The 20,247-nt window shown below is 45.0% G+C and overlaps 1 long non-coding RNA gene across 2 annotated transcripts in view; it reads left to right on the top strand.

Annotated features, from left to right (window-relative positions):
- Positions 1–1,083: 1,083 nt before the first annotated feature.
- LOC129560147 (uncharacterized) overlaps positions 1,084–20,247 on the top strand; it is a 32,489-nt gene continuing 13,325 nt past the window's right edge. Inside the window, exons 1-3 of one of the 2 annotated variants that reach the window (XR_016039336.1) lie at positions 1,084–1,534; positions 12,424–12,599; positions 14,688–18,111. This is a non-coding gene — a long non-coding RNA (uncharacterized LOC129560147). The remainder of the gene's footprint in view (positions 1,535–12,423; positions 12,600–14,687; positions 18,112–20,247) is intronic. The other variant, XR_008686704.2, reaches the window with a different exon arrangement.

Genomic DNA, 20,247 nt, shown 5'->3' with positions numbered 1-20,247 from the left:
CTGCCTTTCCTAAGAGTTCCTGAGAACTTTGAGCTGCTCAAAGACGTTTTGTCTGACTTCAGTGTTCAGAGCTGAATGACTGGCATCATCAAACACCCAGCTTCAGGATACAGAGGTTCTTCTCAGTGGCTTGCTAATCAAATTGGGCTAACATATTAAACTGTGTACTATTTACACTTTTAATTTGAGAGTTACAGAAAAGTTGCAGAGCCAGTGCAGGGAGTTCCCCTGTACTCTCCTAATATTAAAGTCTTACATAACCAGTTTAGGCGTCAAAACTGAGAGATCAACATTGGTTATAGAAGTGCTTTTAATATATGAGCACTATGTTAGGTAACGAATATTTTCTGGTTTTCTAGATGATCTCATTTGTACATAGTAGTCTGGATTATATACAACAACCAGCTCTGTGACTTGACCCAGAGTGTATGTGCTGAGTTGTGTCTGACTCTTTGTGACCCCATGAACTGTAGCCCACAAGGCTCCTCTCTGTCTGTTGGATTTCCCAGGCAAGAGTACTGGAGTGGGTTGCCATTTCCTTCTCCAGGGTATCTTCCTGACCCAGGATCAAACTGGCATGTCTGGCACCTCCTGCATTGGTGGGCGGATTCTTTACCACTGCACCTAGGAATTCAATTGTCTCTTGGTTCTTCAGCTTGTGAAACTCTTGTGAAAAAGTGTTCAGTTCCCCTTTGCTCCGCTGGGAAGTTTACAGCTGTTGCAAACCCAAACTTTTGGTCATTTTCTTTGTTATTTTAGAACTGAATTAAGAGAAATTATAAACTATACTTACAACAAAATGGAACCTAAGTACCTAGTTCCACCTCACTGATTTGATTTGATTTGCTTCTTACCTAACCAGTTATGACAGAACAGATCTGCCAGTTTTCCAGAGTACAGAATGCCTCGATCCTGATTGTGAACTGCCTTCAGGGGGTATTGAAGATCGGCAGCTGCAGCAGCACTTGATCTAATCCTTGTAGAGGTAGATGGCACTGCCCATGGCAAGTGCCCATCTGTGGTTGGCAGGAGACAGGGTATAGCCCATTTGTTTGAGAATCTTGTCAGTCAGTAGAAGTACGCCCGAGAGGAGAACTCGGTGACCACTTGAGCAGGGTCAGATCCGGCAGCCTGTTCCCACTGCAGACTAACATCACAAAACAGCTGCAAAACAGACAGCGAGGCTGGGCCATGGCCTCCCAGTGATGGCAGATGGCCGGCTGCCCAGCACTGCCCTCCCGTAGCCCCTCCCCGGTAGGGCCCTAAAGCTCCTTGCCCTTCCTCAGCAGCTAAGCTCGAAGACGTTTATTAGGAGCCACGCTGAGCACTGACCCTGAACTTCGACTCTGCCAAGTGTCTCCAAATTGTCTTAATGAGGATTCCATTCTGGCTCTTTTTGGCTCTTCTTGTAGCCAAGGTGCAATGGTCACTAAGCAGTTGCTCAGATGCCCCCTGGGAGGAGACCTGCAATCAGAACTTCCTGTTCCTGGGCTCTGAACGCTTCCTAGTTCACCAGGCCCAACTGATGCTTCAGGTGAGTGCAGACTGAGAAGAGTAGGTATTGGAGGGAGATGAGAACCGGGAAGCCAAGTTCTACCCCAGCGAGCAGTCACGCTTCTGAGCCTTCTACTGTTGCAAATCCTTGAAGCCTTGCGTATTCCTCCCGCTTAATCTTCCAGCTGTGCAAACAGAGGCCAGGAAATCTAGGGGCTGCTGAAGCAAGTATAACAGAGGCCAGGAAGGAAGGACTGCTACGGGTTTCAGTTCATGAAAGTAATGAGATACCCAGCCCAGAGGCTGAAATGTAAATTAGCAATTGGCCTTGTGTTGGCAGATAGTTAAAAAAAAAAAAAACAACCCTGATGCTGGGAAAGATTGAAGGCAGGAGGAAAAGGGGATGACATGGTTGGATGGCATCACCAACTCAATGGACGTGAGTTTGAGCAAGCTCCGGGAGATGGTGATGGACAGGGAAGCCTGGCGTGCTGCAGTCCATGGGGTCATAAAGAGCTGGACACGACTGAGGGACTAAACAACAAAAACAGCAATAACAGCAAGATAATTATAGAAGATAGAAGTAAGCTAGCACGAGTTGTCCCCAGAGGGCAAAGGAATATGATGATAAGGTGAGAGGAGACCCCCAGCCACAGAGGAGTGGAGCTAGTTATTAAAGAAATGGAAATTCTTCACTTTATATGAAATATTAATATTCACTGAATGGTTACTATGGGCAGGCCCTGTGCTAGGTGGTGAGCAAAGCTGAAGCAATTGGATGGTCCACGTGTCAGAAATCCACTATCAGGGACCTTGGAGTGATCCCAGGGGAAGGCTTAGATTAGTCCGAGTGGTTCCCTGGCAAGAAGACCAGGTACAGCAAAAGGCCGGGGACATCACACCCACTCCTGGGTAGATGGCAGAGAAGCCAAGCAAGTTAGCTGGGCTTCAGGTCTCTGCTTGGACACCACTGCCTCCCAGCAGCCACCCCTGACTACCCTATTATATCCTGAGATTTTAACTGTAGCACCTATGAGTGCAATTGTGAGATTAATGGTCTATTTCCATGAAAACAGGCAGGGGGTGTCTCTTGATGATCACCATTGTGTCCTCAGCCTGGCATGAGTAGCTCCCTACAAATATTTAGTGAACAAATATCCTTCACAGCGCTCACCACACAGTAAGGCTGTGGATACTTAGGTAATTATTTCTTGACTACCTTGTTCATTGCCTCATCCCAAGTTGCAGACACACAGAGACCTCCTTTATCTTGTCTCCACCAGCTATGGCACGGTGCCTGCACATGGCTGCACCCAATACTGGTGGCAGAAATAATTAACAAACATGTATAAAAGATCTAGAGATATAGGTAGGAAAAGGGGGATAAAACTGAGAGGTCAGGAGTCAAACATGCCCAAGAATGGACCAGGTGAGCAGAAAATGAGAATGTCTAGGACTTCTACCTGAGTGGATGTGGGATGCCCAAATCCACCTTCCAGGGGTTGACTGTGTGTTGCGTGTGGTTAAGGAAACAGAAGGAGACGATAAGCCAAGGTCAAGGCCTCTTTACCCGCAGAGGAAAAGCCAAGCCACTCACTTCCTCCTCTGCAAAGTAAAAAGCCCAGCTCCTTTTCTTTTGTGAGATGGAGACTTGAACTCCTGAAAGCTCCAGGGAGAGGAAGAAATGGTTTGGCACCTGCAAGAGCAGGTTCACACATGGGGGGACCCGCGTTCTGGCTGGAAGCATCCGTGCATCTGACTGGCTAGGATTGAGGTCACCTTTGGGTCTGGTAGGTAGAGACCCGAGCTTGCATCACTGGTGCTGCCACTGCCAGAGGCAGTTCCGTTTCTTTCCAGGCGTGCGTGCAAACAGGCTCGGGGCAGAGTTCGGGAAGGTGAATGAGCCAGCAGTCTGCAGCAGGGTGGCAAGGGGAACATGTGAGCCATCCGGAAAGCTACTCGCGGTCTCTCTGCCCTCTCTTTGCTGTAGGGTCTCCCCCTGGACCACTTGCCAGAGTTGGCTGCCAAGGCAGGGACTCTCCTGCAAGTTGAGAAACTGCAGAAATAGTGTGAAGATTCAGGAAGCATAAACCAAGTTCCAGATGGGAATCCTGGAACAGTCTTTTCTTTCTGGGCCACCTTCTCCTCTTTCTACTACCTTTCTAAAACTCGTCATCATGGGCTACTTTAAATGAAATTCCTTCTTATCCTGCCTTCCTGGGCACCAAAAAGGGAAGGAGAAGCACAGATTTTTGGGTTTTTTTTTTCACTATTGAAGGGTTTAATGTCTCTGAGCGTCTTCCTCTTTAATTTTAAATTTATTTTTTTAATTGAAGGATACTTGTTTTACAGAACTGTGTTGTTTTCTGCCAAACAGCAACATGAATCAGCCATAGGTTTACATATGTCCCCTCCCTCTTGAACCTCCCCCACACCTCCCTACCCATCCCACCCCTCCAGGTTGTTACAGAGCCCCGGTTTGAGTTCCCTGAGTCATACAGCAAATTCCCATGGGCTATCTATTTTACAGATGATAATGGAAACACTGAATTTTTAAAGCAGTTATCCAGTCCCCACCTGAACACACACACACACACACACACACACCCCCTTCTAAAACCCTTAACCCATTGTTAGCAGATAAACAGGGAAGGGAAAGGACAGGTGTTTCGATAACCTATCTTTTTTTTTAAACAATTTTATTTATTTGTTGGTCTTCAGTGTGGCTTGAGAGCCCCTCTAGTTGTGGTGTGTGGGCTTAGTTGCCCAGTGGGATCTTAGTTCCCTGACCAGGGCTCAAACCCTGTCCCTCACATTGAAAGGCAGATTCTTTACCACTGGACCATCAGGGAAGTCCCTTTTTATTGCCTGGTCAATCCATTTGATGAAGACTGATAGATTTTAAAATAGGGCTTCATATTTTAAGCTGGCTGCTCTGTGATTGAATCAATCTTGCTTCAAAATCAGGCTCTTGTCACAAATACTCTGTAGGACTTCTTGGAGGATAGAAGAGGCATACTCTGTACACAGCTTATGTAGGGGCAGGTTTTGACTTATTTGTGCTAATTTTACCTTTTAGGAGACGTACCAATTTTTTTCCTTTTGTGTGCTTGTATATATGTGAGATTATTATTCTATTTAGTACTTCCATTCAATTCATCCAAGAAAGTTTTTTAGGTACATTGACTTTACTTATTTTTTTATTCAGCTGTCACAAATTGAGAGTATCTGTAAATTGCTCTAAGTCAACTTAAGCCATTGTCTAAATTGACCTTAATCATAACAACAACAAAAAAGCAAACTCTTTAGTGTTTTATAGATGCAAGTAGTTTATATGTTCATTCAAATAACGTGTTCACAGTCATGGACAGGGAGGCCTGGCATGTTGCAGTTCATGGGGTCACCAAGAGTCAGACACGACTGAGTGACTGAACTGAACCGAACTAAAGCCCTCCCCCCACCCACCAATTCTGAAATATCATAATGCTAAGATTAAGGAGGAAAACAGAATCATCTAGTCTGAGGACAAACTTGGCCCACTGCTTGATTTTATACATCCCACAGCTAGGAATGGCTTCTACATTTTACATGGTTGGCAAGAGAGTATCTCATGAAAGGTGAAAATTATATGCAATTTTAATCTCAGTGACCACACATAAAGTTTTATTGACACACTGCCACGCTCACTTGTTTCTGTATTGTCTGTGGCTGCTTTCCTACTACAATGGCGGACTTGAGTAGTTGCTGTAGAGACCTCAACCCTGAATATTCATTGAAAGGACTGATACTAAAGCTGAAGCTCCAATATTTTGATGCGAAGAGTCGACTTATTGGAAAAGACCTTGATGATGGAAAAGACTAAAGGCAGGAGGAGAAGGGGATGACAGAGGATGAGATGGTTGGATGCCATCACCAATTCAATGGACATGAGTTTGAGCAAGCTCTGGGATATGGTGAAGGACAGGGAAGCCTGGCGTGCTGCAGTTTATGGGGTCGCAAAGAGTCAGACATGACTGAGGGACTGAAAAACAGCAATAGAGACCTCATGGCCCACAAGCCGAAAATACCATTCAACCCTTTGCATAAAAAGGTTTCCGGCCCTGACCTAGTCCAACTCCTTAACAGATGAGAAAGTTAAAGCTTAGCCAAGTCCTGGTTCAAAAAGGAAAAACATTGTTATAGAAAGAAAGTAAATGGCCATTTGGAAGTGGACAAAAACAATGAAAAATAAACAAAAGATTAAGGATGGAAAAGGAATTTCTTCCTCAAATGGCAGAGGATAATGCATTATACAAAATACAAGGACAAAGAAATTGTGACACCCTTTGGGCACACCGCTTTCATTTATACGGCAAAATTGCTATTTTCTTAATCTGGAATCAAATTATGAGGGCTTGATGAGGATTTGGAAGGTAGGCAGAGAACACCAGAAAAGACTTCAGATTCTTCATGCTGATAAGACTCCAGGAAACTCACATTCAAACATGCTGCAGGAAATGGAGGCGGACATTAGAAACGCTTTAGTGGCCTTTTCAAGAGTAGGAGGTCTGGGAGGGGTGAGGCAATGCTGTGACTGGGGAAAGGGAACCTGGGAGAGATGGAAACTTTCAGACAAATGGAGACCAGGTGTCAGAAAATCCCAAAGCCTTTTAGAATAGTCTTGACTTAGAATAGCCAGCATTCAGACTTCCCTGGTGGTCCAGTGGTTAAGAATCTGTCTTCCAGTGCAGGGGACATGGGTCTGATCCCCAGTCAGGGAACTGACGATATATACAAATGTGAGAATTGGACCATAAAGAAGGTTGAGCACCCAAGAATTGATGCTTTTGAATTGTGGTGAATACTCCTGAATATTCATGGGAAGGGTTTATGCTGAAGCTGAAGCTCTAATACTTTATGAGCTCTAATACATTTTTCTAATGCAAGTGAAGTGAAGTCACTCAGTTGTGTCTGACTCTTTGCAATCCCATGGACTATAGTCTACCAAGCTTCTCTGTCCATGGGATTTTCCAGGCAAGAGTACTGGAGTGGGTTGCCATTTCTGACTCACTGGAAAAGAATCTTTCCCTTATGCTGGGAAAGATTGATGGCAGGAGGAGAAGGGGTGACAGAGGATGAGATGGTTGGAGGGCATCACCAACTCAACGGACATGAGTCTGAGCAAACTTCAGGAGATAGGGAAGGACAGGGAAGCTTGGCATGCTATAGTCCATGGGGTCGCAAAGAGTCGGACACAACTGAGGGACTGAAAAGAACAGGGGACTGAGATCCCACGTGCCGCAGGGAAGCTAAGCCAACTTCTGCATCTAAGACTGTGCACAGTTAAAAATAAAAAAAACTAGCATTGTTCTGAGAACTTGGCCCTTACTAGTGACAGGCTCTCTATGGGGTCACACAGAGTCGGACACGACTGAAGTGACTTAGCAGCAGCAGCAGCAGTGACAGGCTCACATCCTGACAGGGTTGTAAATAGTAGCAAAGTATGCAGTTGGCCACAGAATGATTTCAGGAAGTTTAAACAAAGTTTCATGGGGGCAGGAGTGGGCGGGTGTCTAGCTCATTATCCTTTAATTCACACAGGACTGGCACTTGGGAAGTTACTGGGGATGGGCAGAAAATATTTCAAGCCCAGGAGAGGAGAAACTGCAAGATCTATACTATTGGTGATCAACAGGTGCCAAGCATTACTCATGTGGGAAAGGCTCTAGGCAGTTAAAACATAAAATTGAACTTGCCAAACAGAGAGAATTTACCCTGGAAATTCCACTTGTTGGCAACACGGTGTGTGTTCCACTGGGTCCGTGAGTCAGGGCACGTTCTAAATGTGACTCAGTGTCATGGTGTGAGCCTGGGAGTTAGGCTGCCCCGGGGTTGCATCCAAAATCTACTGTTTGAATTTCCCAGGCAAGTTACTGAACTTCTCAAGTCTCACTGCTTTCTTCTGTAATAATAACAATAATTTTTAAAAGAATGACAATAATAGTACAGCTATGGGTTGCTGTGGGCATTTAATATTTTGGGGAACCTTGCTGACAGCCCTGTGGGATCTAAGTTCCTGAACCAGGGATCCACCCCATGGCCCCCTAAACTGGAAGCACAGAGTCTTGACCACTAGACCACCAGGAAAGTCCCTAATATGAGCATTTAGAACCAGAGGTCAAATTGCCAACATTCACTGGATCATAGAGAAAGCAAGAGAATTCCAGAAAAACATCTACTTCTGCTTCACTGACTACACTAAAGCCTTTGTGTGGATCAGAACAAACTGGAAAATTCTTAAAGAGATGGGAATACCAGACCACCTTACCTGTCTCCTGAGAAACCTGTGTGCAGGTCAAGAAGCAACAGCTAGAGCCAGACATGGGACAACTGACTGGTTCAAAATTGGGAAAGGAGTACAACAAGGCTGTGTATTGTCATCCTCCTTATTTAACTTATAAGAAGAGTACAGCATGTGAAATGCCAGGCTGGATGAAGCACAAGCTGGAATCAAGACTGCCAAAAGAAATATCAACAACCTCAGATACACAGATGATACCATTCTAATGGAAGAAAGAGAAGAGGAAGTAAAAAGCCCCTTGATGAGGGTCAAAGAGAAGAGTGAAAAATCTGGCTTAAAACCCAACATTCAAAAAACTAAGATCATAGCATCCAGTTCCATCACTTCAAGACAAATAGAAGGGAGAAAAGTGGAAGCAGTGACAGATTTAATTTTCTTGGACTCCAAAATCACTGTGGATGGTGACTGCCGCCATGAAATTAGAAGGCTCTTGCTCCTTGGAAGGAAAGTTATGACCAACCTAGAGAGTGTATTAAAAAGCAGAAACATCACTTTACTGACAAAAGTCCGTCTAGTCAATGCTATGATTTTTCCAGTAGTCATGTATGGATGTGAGAGTTGGACCATAAAGAAGGTTGAGTGCCAGAGAACTGATGTTTTTGAATTGTGGTGCTGGAGAAGACTCTTGAGAGTCCCTTGGACTGCAAGGAGATCAAACCAGTCAGTCCTAAAGGAAATCAACCTTGATCATTAACTGGAAGGACTGATGCTGAAGCTACAATACTTTGGCCACCTGATGCGAAGAGCCGCCTCACTGGAAAATAACCGTAATGCTGGGAAAGACTGAAGTCAGAGGAGAAGGGGATGACAGAGGATGAGATGGTTGGATGGCATCACTGACTCAATGGACGTGAGTTTGGGCAACCTCTGGGGGATAGTGGAGGACAGGGAAGCCTGGTGTGCTGCAGTCCATGGGGTCACAAAGAGTCAGACGTGACTGTGCGACTAAACAGCAACAACAAATTGAGACACAGTGCTGGAGGGACCTGAGCACTTGTGGAGGTTTGTTCAGTCGCTGCACTGTGTCTGACTCTGCAGCACCATGGACTGCCACACACCAGCATGTTTATTAAATACTCCTGCCAGCCATTGGCTACGTCGTCAAGTATATTAACTGAGAGTATGGATTTGAGTGCAAGCAGTTCTAGATTTGACTTCTAGCTTCACCACTGTCACCTTGAAACCTTGAGCACATTTCCTTCAACTCTAAGCTTCTGTTTTCTTACTTGCAAAATAGTGAGAATAATACCACTTATACTAAGGGGGCAGTTGTGAGGATTTAGTGAGAAAATATATTTAAAGTGCTTGGGAGAGTTTTCAGTATTTAGCTGTTATCATCATCATCTTGGAAGGACTGATGCTGAAACTGAAACTCCAACATTTTGGCCACGTTATGCAAAGAACTGACTCATTTGAAAAGACCCTGATGCTGGGAAAGCTTGAAGGTGGGAGGAGAAGGGGATGACAGAGGATGAGATGGCTGGATGGCATCACCGACTCAATGGACATGAGTTTGAGTAAACTCCGGGAGTTGGTGATGGACAGGGAGGCCTGACATGCTGCAGTCCATGGGTGCACAAAGAGTCGGTCACGACTGAGTAACTGAACTGAACTGATCATCATCTTCTTCATTATTATTATTCATTGGTTCCCTAACATCCAAAAATATTCTGAAGACAGGCCTGAAACAGTAAGCCTGATAAGATGCATACTTGGCATAGACATATATAAAGAATTCTCACATAAGTGATTTGATCAAATGATGGTGAAATGGGTTTGGACTGTCATGAAATTCCTCCACTGAGGAGAGACCAGGTGCAGGCTGGAGGGAGAATGTGGAGATGCTCCCCATGGGCCCTTCCCACCAGCTGGGACCCTGTCCTGCTCCAAAGCCCACCAAGCTAAGCCCAGAGGCAGCGTATGTTTGGCTCCTTTGATTCTCTCCCTGAATCCCTGGGATTCTTGCTTCTTGTCTTCCCACCTCCTTTCTGCCAAATTCCGTGATTCTGGTTTCCTGTCAGGCTTCTCCATATTTGAAACATGTGGTTGAAATACCGCATCCTCTTCCAGGTAGAATTAAAAGCCTGATTCAATCTCTTTATCAGCAAGAAGATAGAAACGATGGCCTCTGGAGAGGAAAGGGCTCTTTAATAGCTGCCCAATCTCTCTTCTTGGTTTGCTGAGCCTAGACTTTGTTTCCTCCCATTAAGAGATTTGTTTGCTTATCTGATATTCTGCAGATTAAATTACCAGGCGTCCACGGTGATGGTGCTTGACAAACCTGCTTTTCCGAAGGCTTGCTACCCACACCCTTTCACTCCTGCTAACACCTTCACAATAAACAGAAGGTGTTCCTATCCACTGAGATCAGGAATTACGAGAACATGTGTTATAGCTATCAGTGAGGTACTGGTTAGCATCAAGTGTGATAAGGCAGCAAGTGTGATAAGTGTTGCTTCCAGTTGAGTTCTTAGGAATTGAGGGTCTCTTCTCCAAATAAGCCAGATTGGAAGCCTTATCTTTCCTTCCGCTTTACCACGTGCCCATATGGGGGCCACTGGGGAGTAAATAGAGCACATGTGACTCAAGCTCTTGTACTCATATGTTCTTTCCTATGAACCTATGGGATCTTTTTATCAAAGGTTTTCTTTTTTGCTGATGAGGAAACCATGAAGTATGGTGACAGCTGGATTCTACCCAATGAGACCAGAGCCCCTGTCTCTTGCTTCTCAGGCCACCACCCCCTCCTCTGACAGCTCTTGCTGCTCTCCCTGCTGTTGGCCGTAGTGGATTCTCCATGGTGTCGTTTCTGATTGTCCTGGGCAGCCAGGACTCATTTGGGGAGCCCGACCTGTCTGCTCACCCTTGTGTCCTGGCCATTGTTTGGCCTCCCACATGCTTGCCGTCCTCCGCAGACCTAAAGACAGCCCACAGTGGCTTGTGGTCAGGACAGGAGCTTCCTTGGCTGAGGAACTGGGCTGCCCAAATTTGACTGGCAGAAGGCTTTATGGTGAAACGTGAGGAGTCACTGCAGGCTTTTTCAGCTTGAGTCTGGCCCAGAACCCAAGTCCCAGTAGAAAGGGTGACTCTGAGCCAGATCAGAAGTCAAGCAGGCCTTAGGGCCTCGAGCCTACCTGCCATTACACCCCCGTTCCCCCACTACCTCCAACAGCCAGAGTCCTGAAAGGCCAGTCCGAGGAGTGACCTGATATCTCGGACCCATGGTTGTATAGGTTGAGTCAAGGGGTGACTGTCAGCATTGGGCCCCAGGAAATACTGACACTGGGGCTTAATGTGTATTTCAAGTCAGCGACCCAATTTGGAGGTCTGGGGGCAGTGCTTGGAATCAAACCACAAAGGGCCATCAGAAAACCAGACAAGAGCTCCTGGAGAGTTTGTGTGAGCAGGACTGCTCTTTCTAGGCCAAGACAACCTAGCTGGTCCTTCCTTTTTCATACAGTTCTTGGAGGAGGCATTCTTATTCTCCCCATTGTAAAGACCAGGAAACTGAGACTTGGAAAAGGTATTTGCCGAAGTCACAAAGCTAGTAAGTCAAGACTGGAACCTGGGTCTTTTGACTCCAAAACTCTTGCTCTGTGCAGGTCACCTTGTTGAGAAGTCTGTCTGCCATCACCAGAGAATTCTGACTGCCACGCGTGGTGTGGCATTCATAATCACACAGTCAAACATGCAGTCCTGAATGTGTGTCCCTGATCACCCAGTCCAACTCAAAATACACTGATTTCCTTTGTCACAGTGGTACCAAGCCGGATGTCTGGTGCCCGGAGAAGGTCCACTCACGGGGACTTCAGTGAGGATGGAAAAGGAGGACGGCACAGGCCACCCGCTGTCCACACTTGGCCCCCAGTCCTCTCCCCACCATCCCTTCAATCAGAGCTGCTCCTTTTCTACAGGTTAGAACCCCATGCTCGGAAAAGGCGGCAACAACTTCGGTTCTGCTAGATGGTCCAGCTTCTTGTTTAACATCTTGCATGAGAGGAAACTCACAAACGGGGTGGCCTTCAGGGTCCTCTAGAGCTGAGCAAATGAAGAATTCTGGGAGGTGCCCATGACATTTGTCTTTTGGATGGAAGAGCCCTGTGACACTAACAGAACTGTGATGCTCCATGGAATTCTGATCAGTGTTATAGGGCAGCTCGGATGGGAGGGGAGTTTGGGAGAGAATGAATGCATGTATTTGTATGGCTGAGTCCCTTTGCTGCTCACCTGAAACAATCACAGCATTGTTAATTGGCTATGCTGCTGCTGCTGCTAAGTCACTTCAGTCATGTCCGACTCTGTGTGACCCCATAGATGGAAGCCCACCAGGCTCCCCCTTGCCTGGGATTCTCCAGGCAAGAACACTGGAGTGGGTTGCCATTTCCTTCTCCATATAATTGGCTATACCCCAATACAAAATAAAAAGCGAAAAAAAAAAAAAAAAGAAGTGTGATGCTCTGAAGGGAGTACAACCACAGGAGTAAACAGCTGCCTTGGAATTCCCTCACATTCATTCACTCATTCACTTGAGAATATTGTATTGAAGTTAGAACGATCATACGTCTGATCCAGCAATCTGGCTTTTGCAGAGGCCTCTGCTTGAGAGACAAACAGGACAGTCTCTTCAATGTCACCCTCAAAGGATCAGAGAATGGCACCCTGAACTCCCAGCTAGCGATCTGTCAGGCATGAACTTAGCTAAACTTTTTAATAGAGATGCTATTTGTGTGTTTGGTTGTCATCGCCTCCTGACAGAACAAGTTCGGTAAGTCACTCCCACTTCCCTTCCCTGTCCTGTATTTACGTCTCACACTTTCCGGGGTCACCCTAGATTTGCGAGCTGGGAGACAAGCCCAACCTGATGTGCCTGAAGCACGAGTTGAACAAATAATTCTTGAACTGACGGTCCCTGACCTGTGATGTCACTCCAGGTGCACACTGGTTCAGATTTTCAGTCCCTTAAAGCCCTTCCTTTTACCATTGTTCTGAAATCTCTGGCATGTGAATAGTTTTTCCTATTCCTTAGACAGCCGAGCAGCTGGAGTAGGGGGTCTTGGCTGTGACCCCTCTTTTACTTGGGTTCCTTCACATATTCTCTCCTTTATCAGTCTAGCTAACTCCATACCCATTTAAAGAAATGCAAACAATCTATTATCTTTCCATATTCTGAGGCTAAAAAAAAAAAAAAAAAACACCTCATTTTGACCATCGTTGCACAGGTTGTTGACAATTCCAGGACCTCTATAGGACCTTCTTTATAGTGCCCTCCACTATAGAGGTGCCTCAGTTTTGGATAAAGGAGCCCAGAAAACTAAGTATAACTCTTGAACCCCCAAAAGAGTTTTGCAATTTGTAACCATTGCAACCCAAATTTCTGCATGTAGATAAATCAGCCTGGGGTTAAAAATATGATTTCACAGACTGTAACAAATGATCTTTCTCTATGCTGGCCTCATGAGCTGGTATAGAGCTGTGGTAACATGATGATGGACTGCTTAGGCCTCTCTCCATAGAAGGATAGGCTCCAACACTGTCCCTCTGTATCTACTGTCATGTCTGCATCCTGGCTGTGTTTACCATGGGTACTCCCAGCCAGTGAAGGAACATGAAGGGGTTCTTAGCATGGCGTGACATGGGACTCCCGAACCAGCAGATGCTGGCTCAAGGACTCCCCCTTGGCTGGCTGAAGCCACCTGAGACCTGGCCTGAAGTCTGAGACTTTTCTTACTTCACAGGGGTCAGACATGTCCATGTGAAGGCGTTCCCCATCTTCCCTGACTTTTTTTTCCTTCGTTGGAGGGCATTGCCCTCAATCAACTCCTTGCAGGTTTGATTTTGACAGGATGTCTGCTCCTTGAAAGGACTCCCCAGGTGGTGCTAGTGGTAAAGAACCTGCCTGCTGATGCAGGAGATGTAAGAGACGTGGGTTTGATCCCTGGGTCAGGAAGATTCCCCTGGAGGAGGGCATGGCAACCCACTCTAGTATTCGTGCCTGAAGAATCCCCTAGACAGAGGAGCTGGGCAGGCTATGGTCCATAGAGCCTCAAAGAGTCCAGAGACACAACTGAAGCGACTTAGCACGCACACACTGCTTCTTGAATGCCTGATCTAACAAAGAACCCACTCTCAGATGTTTCCAGTAGGTGTCTCACAGGTAGGTGGCTGAGGGTTGCAGACAGCAGCACTTTGAGAGCCTGTGGAGCTAAAGGAACAAATATTGGAATATAAGAATAATTGAAAAGGAAAACCTCTAGTAATGTGCTAATATTGGGTTGGCCAAAAAGTCTATTCTATTTTTCCACAAGATGGTTCTAACAGAACTTAGTTGTCTTTACTTTCATTCAAAACAATTTTGTTAGATTGTATTCTGACGGCTGTCATATCAGCATGCACTTTTAAAAACTTATCAAAATTGGTGAATTTTTTGTAGCCATTTTAATATTAAAGGTGGAAGGAAAAAAAGCAACATTTTCAGCATATTATGCCTGATTATTTCAAGAAAGGTAAAAAAGCAACCAAAATGCAAAGAAAGATTTGTGACGTGACTACAGAAGGTGCTGTGGCTGATCAAATGTGTAAAAAATGGTTTGCAAAATTTCATCCTGGAGATTTATCACTGGATAATGCTACATGGTTGGGTAGACCTGTTAAAATGGACAGAGTTCAAACTGAGACATTAGCTGAGAACAGTCAACATTGTACCACATGGGAGAGAGCCAATATACTCAAAATATCCAAATCAAGTGTTGAAAGTCATCTGCACCAGCTTGGTTATGTTCATTACTTTGATGTTTGGGTTCCACATAAACGAAAAAACCTTGACTATTATTTCTGAATGTGCTTCTCTACTTAGATGTAATGAAACACTCCATTTTAAAAACAAATTGTGACAGGCGATGAGAAGTGAGCACTGTACGATGATGTAGAATGGAAGAGATCATGGGCAAGCGAAATGAACCACCTCCAACTGCACCAAAGCCCAAAGAAGGTGATGTTGAGTGTCTGGTGGGATTAGAAGGGAGTCCTCTATTATGAGTTCCTTCTGGAAAACCAAACAATTAATTTCAACAAAAACCGCTCCTAATTTGAACTGAAAGCAGAATTTGACAAAATGTGTCAGGGATTAGTCAACAGAAAACACAAAATATTTCATCAGGATAATGCAAGACTGCGTGTTTCTTTGATGACCAAGCAAAAACTTGTATAGCTTGGATGGGAAGTTCTGATTCATCCACTGTAGTCACCAGACATTGCACCTTCCATTTATTTTAATCTTTACGAAATTCTCTTAATGGAAAAAAAAAAAATTCAGCTTCTTGGAAGACAGTAAAAGGCACCTGGAAAAGTTATTTGCTCAAAAAAGATAAAAAGTTTGGGAGAGGTGAAACTATGAAGTTGCCTGAAAAGTGGCAGAAGGTAGTGGAACAAATGAAATGGCAAACCACTCTGCTATTCTTGCCTGGGAAATCCCATGGACAGAGGAGCCTCATGGGCTGCAGTCCATAGGGTCATAAAGAACTGGGCATGACTGAGCAACTAACTCAACTCAGTGAAACAAAACAGTGAATATGCTGTTCAATAAAGTTCTTGATGAAAATGAAAAATGCGTTTTTTAGTTTTACTTTAAAAAGGAGGGAACTTTTTGGCCAATCTAATACATTCGTTTCAGATCCTGAAGGGCTGAACTTGCACAGAAAGTGTGGAGATAGGTGAGTCTTCACACATCTCCAACCATCTCCAATCATCTCCAACCCTAAAACCAGATTAGGTTGCTCCTTCATTGGTACAACTTTAAACTCCCTCTAAGAAACAAATATAAATTCTCTCTGAGAAAAGATGCCATCCTTATAGTCCTTAAATGATTCTATAATTGTGCATATACAATGTCTGAAACTTAACAAAAAATGATCAAGCACACAATGAGACCAGATTATATTACCAAAATCCATGAGACACACGAGACGATAGAAACAGACTCAGAGGAGATACAGAAAATGAAGTTATTGCAGATTTTAAGTGTGCTGACTGTATTCAGAGAGGTCAGACATAAGACTCAGAATTTTGTAGAGCAGTAGAAGCAGGATGGCGGCCATAACACTCTCACTGGGAAAGAGATAGACCAGGTAGACTCCCACCTACCTTCATAGATTCTTCCCTGATAACCCAGGTAATCAAGACACTCCTTTCTCCCTCTGGCTCATACATGGGAATGTTTTTTTTGCTTTGTTGTACTGTGTTATATTGTCGCTCAATCGTGTCCGACTCTTTGTGATACCACTGACTGTAGCCACCAGGCTCCTCTGTCCATGGGATTCTCCAGGCAAGAATACTGGAGTGGGTTGCCATTCCCTTCTCCAGGGGATCTTCCCTATCCAGGAATCAAACCCACCTCTCCCACATGGCAGGCAGATTCTTTACTGTCTGAGCTACAAGGAAGTGCTCCCCTTAATTCACTTCCTATTTTTTGTTGTTGTTGTTTAGTCGCTAAGTCACGTCTGACTCTTTCGCAACCACATGGACTGTAGCCAGCCAGACTCCTCTGTCCAGGAGATTTCCCAGGCAAGAATACTGGAGCAGACTGCCATTTCCTTCTCAGCCCTTCAGGATGTGAAACTAATGTATTGGGTTGGCCAAAAAGTTCCTTCTGTTTTAAAGTAAAAATAAAAGACATATTTTTCATTTTCACCAAGAACTTTCAATTTCACCCAGGGATTGAATCTGCATCCCCTGCATTGGCAGGCAGATTCTTCACCACCAAGCCAATAAGGAAGCCCTCCTATCTTTAGTCTCCTCCAATTTTCTTTTGGATATAGTTTGGTGGGAGTTTTGTCAGTTGTCCCCTCCCAGGCAGGGGAACAGCATTTGAGCCAGATTGAACCAAGTAGACCCTTACTCTTCCAGTGGAAATTGACTCTTGAACTGAATGGCAAAGATCAAAAATGGTTGCTTTGTCCAGCAGCTCCCGCCTCATGACCACTCCTTCCCACTCTCTCCCTAATCCCTCACTCTCAGAACTGATGGTGTTCCCCATTTTCACCCCTGGTCTCTATGTGGGGCTCCCCGCTTTCTTCCCATAGTCCTTTTGTTTGTTTGTTTTTTGCTTAATTGTGCCAGTGTCATTTTCTGTTGCTTGCAAACAAAGAAACCTGATGTGTCCCCTTTCCTTTTGATTGAAACAGTTTAAAAGTGTTTATTGAGCATCTACTATGTGTCAGGCAACTGCACTAGATATGGGGGATTACACAGTGGGAAAAAAAAAAAGACTATCTGCTTTTATGAGGCTTTCAGTAAAACAGGAAAGGAAACATTGAATAAATATGGCCCAACAGACCATAGAGTGAGTTGGCCATAGGTCAAGTTCAGGACAATGTGACAAAGGTCAAGTTCAGGATATTAAGCAAGTGCATCTCCAGGATCTTTACTTAGGTTGGGCCCAAGGAGACAGCATAAAGGATGTCACATGTATCAGAGACACCAAGTGAAGAACATTCCAGGCAGACGGGACAGCCCCTGTAAAGGAAGGCCTGAGGCAGGAAGCAGAGTTGCCTGTCTTGACATGACCTTGGCCTTGGTTCAATTGTCTGGTGGGACTTGACCAGGTTCATTCCATCCTCTTTCTGCTCTGCCACCACCTGGGGTGAAGGTCCTGGTTGCAAGAACTCGGCTGTTTCTCCATGAGCTCTCATCCCTTTATTCTAAGGCTCAAGCCAGCAAATCAAGTCGGTCACCTCCAGCAATGAGAACATTAGCAGTGAGAGGTGTGGTGAACGCTGGAATGCCCCCACCCCGACCCCTGCTTCCTGACTGCAGAATTCACCAATTCCCCCTCTCCCACCCTGATACGGAAGCTGCTGCTGCTAAGTCGCTTCAGCCGTGTCCGACTCTGTGCGACCCCATAGACGGCAGCCCACCAGGCTCCCAGCTACAGTCAGACAACTTTAGCTATCAGTCTTACTTCAAAAGCAGGCAGTTCCAGAATGCCATCCCATGTTGAGAACTCTTAAGATTTCTGTTAAAACTGCAACGTCATTCAACTTCTTCCTCTGCCCAATCCTGCTTCCTTCCCTCCTCTTCTATAGGCTCTGGTCCCAAGAGTGTTCCTGCATCTCAGGGTCTGCCTCCTAGGGACCCACCTTGCAAGAGCTGGAAGGAACCAGAGTCAAGGATGAGAAGACTGTGTTTGAGCCTGTCCCATCCTGGTTGTGTTATCTTGGGCCAGCCTCAGTACGAACAGCTGGGGTTGGTACTAGGCACCATGCCTATCACACAGAAGGAAGGTATGCATTCAAGTGTTTGTTGATTCAGACAATGGATGGAACTTTCTACACATATGTTTCTAAAACTCACATTATTGTTAATTATTATTGTTTAGAGCTGGAAAGGAAAAAAACACATAACTCTAGTGAAAAAGTGAAAGATGAACTTAGATGTAGAATCTAAAAATATTACAAATTAATCTACACACCAGGCTTCCCTAGTGACTCTGATGGTAAAGAATCTGCCTGCAGTGCAAGAGACCCGGTTCAATCCCTGGGTTGGGAAGATCCTCTGGATGAGGAAATGGCAATCCACTCCAGTATTCTTGCCTGGAGAATTCCATGGACAGAGGAGCCTGGCAGGCTACAGTCCATGGGATCACAAAGAGTCGGACATGACTAACACTTTCATTTTCACTTTAATCTTCACACAAAAGAGAAATAGACTCACAGACATAGAAAATCCAGACACATAGATTCAGACACTGTCTGAATCGACAAACACTTAAACTGCATACCTTCTTTCTATGTGATAGGCATGGTGCCGAGTACCAACCCCAGCTGTACGTACTGAGGCTGGTCCAAGATAACACAACTTATGGTTACCAAAGGAGAAAGACAGGTAGTGGGAGGGTTAAATTAGGAGTATGAGATTAACAGATACAGAGTACTATACATAAAATACGTAAGCAACAATGGTACACGATATTGCACAAGGAGCTCTATTCGGTATCTTATATTAACCTATAGTGGAAGATAATCTGAAAAAATATATGTATATATTACCGAATTACTTTTCTGGGTACCCGAAATTAATACAATATTATAAGTCAAGTATTTGTTATTGTTTATGCCCTCGTGACTGTGACACCAGGGACTGCAGCACGCCAGGCCTCCCTGTCCCTCACCATCTCCCATAGTTTGTGCAAGTTCATGTCCATTGAATCAGTGATGCCATCCAACCATCTCATCCTCTGCTGCCCACTTCTCCTTTTGCCTTCTACCTTTCCCAGCATCAAGTCTTTTCCAGTGAGTCGGCTCTTTGCATTAGGTGGCCAAAGTATTAGAGCTTCAGCTTCAGCATCAGTCCTTCCAACAAATATTCAGGATTGATTTCCTTTAGGATTGACTGGTTTGATCTCCCTGCAGTCCAAGGGACCCTCAAGAGTCTTCTCCAGCACCACAATTTGAAAGCATTGGTTCTCTGACCTTCAGCCTTCTTTATGGTCCAACTCTCACATCTGTACATGTCTATCAGAAAGACCATAACTTTGACGATACAGACTATTTCCATTTTTTTTTAAAGTGAAAGAGAGTACTAAATTATAAGTTGGAGATCCTGGTGCAGGGAGAGAGGGGAAGAGGAAGCCACAGTTGTCCAGAGGAGACATAATGAAGACAAGAAGGACACTGAGCACTCAGAAAAATAAGAACTGGACAAAAGCAAAGGGTGAACACGTGCACAAAATATGCACCGCTTCAGAAATGTCGAGTGGATTAAATGATGATATAAAGCATCAGATTCCAGAGCAACGCTCACATTCACTCTTCCAGAAATGATCCACAAGTCATCAGCAGTCTACCCAGAAATCAGGGAGCATGGGCAGGAATGTATCTGCCTCCTTGGTCACTGTGGAGCCTGGGCTTAAGAAGCTTTTGGTACCCACTGGGCACCTGACACTCATTTATTATTGTGTTTTTTTTTTAAGTGAATTTAAAAAAATAATTTAGTTTTATTTATTATTTATTCTTAATTTTTATTTTTGGCTGTGCTGGGTCTTCATTGCAGCATGCGGGCTTCTCGGGGGGGTGACTTCTCTTGTTGCAGCACAAGCTCTTGGGGGCACAGGCTTCAGTAGTTGCGGCTCATGGGCTCTAGGGCAAGCATGCTCAGTAGGTGTGGTGAATGGGCTTAGTTTCCCTGGATCATCAGGGAAGCCCTATTACTGTTGAATAAGTCTTGTGCTGTGCGCTGTGCTCCGTGGCTTCAGTCATGTCTGATTCTTTGCGACCCTACGGACTGTAGCCCACCAGGCTCCTCTGTCTGTGGGATTTTCCAGGCAAGAATACTGGAATGGATTGCCATGCCCGCCTCCAGTGACTCTTCCAGACCCAGGAATTGAACCCATGTCTCCTGCTCTCTTGCACTGCAGGTGG

This window comes from Moschus berezovskii, chromosome 16 (genome assembly GCF_049115385.1).
Source record: "Moschus berezovskii isolate FMDL1 chromosome 16, NW_MosBer_1.0, whole genome shotgun sequence".
NCBI classification, from domain to species: domain Eukaryota; kingdom Metazoa; phylum Chordata; class Mammalia; order Artiodactyla; family Moschidae; genus Moschus; species Moschus berezovskii.
This window is presented reverse-complemented; position numbering and strand designations above follow the sequence as displayed.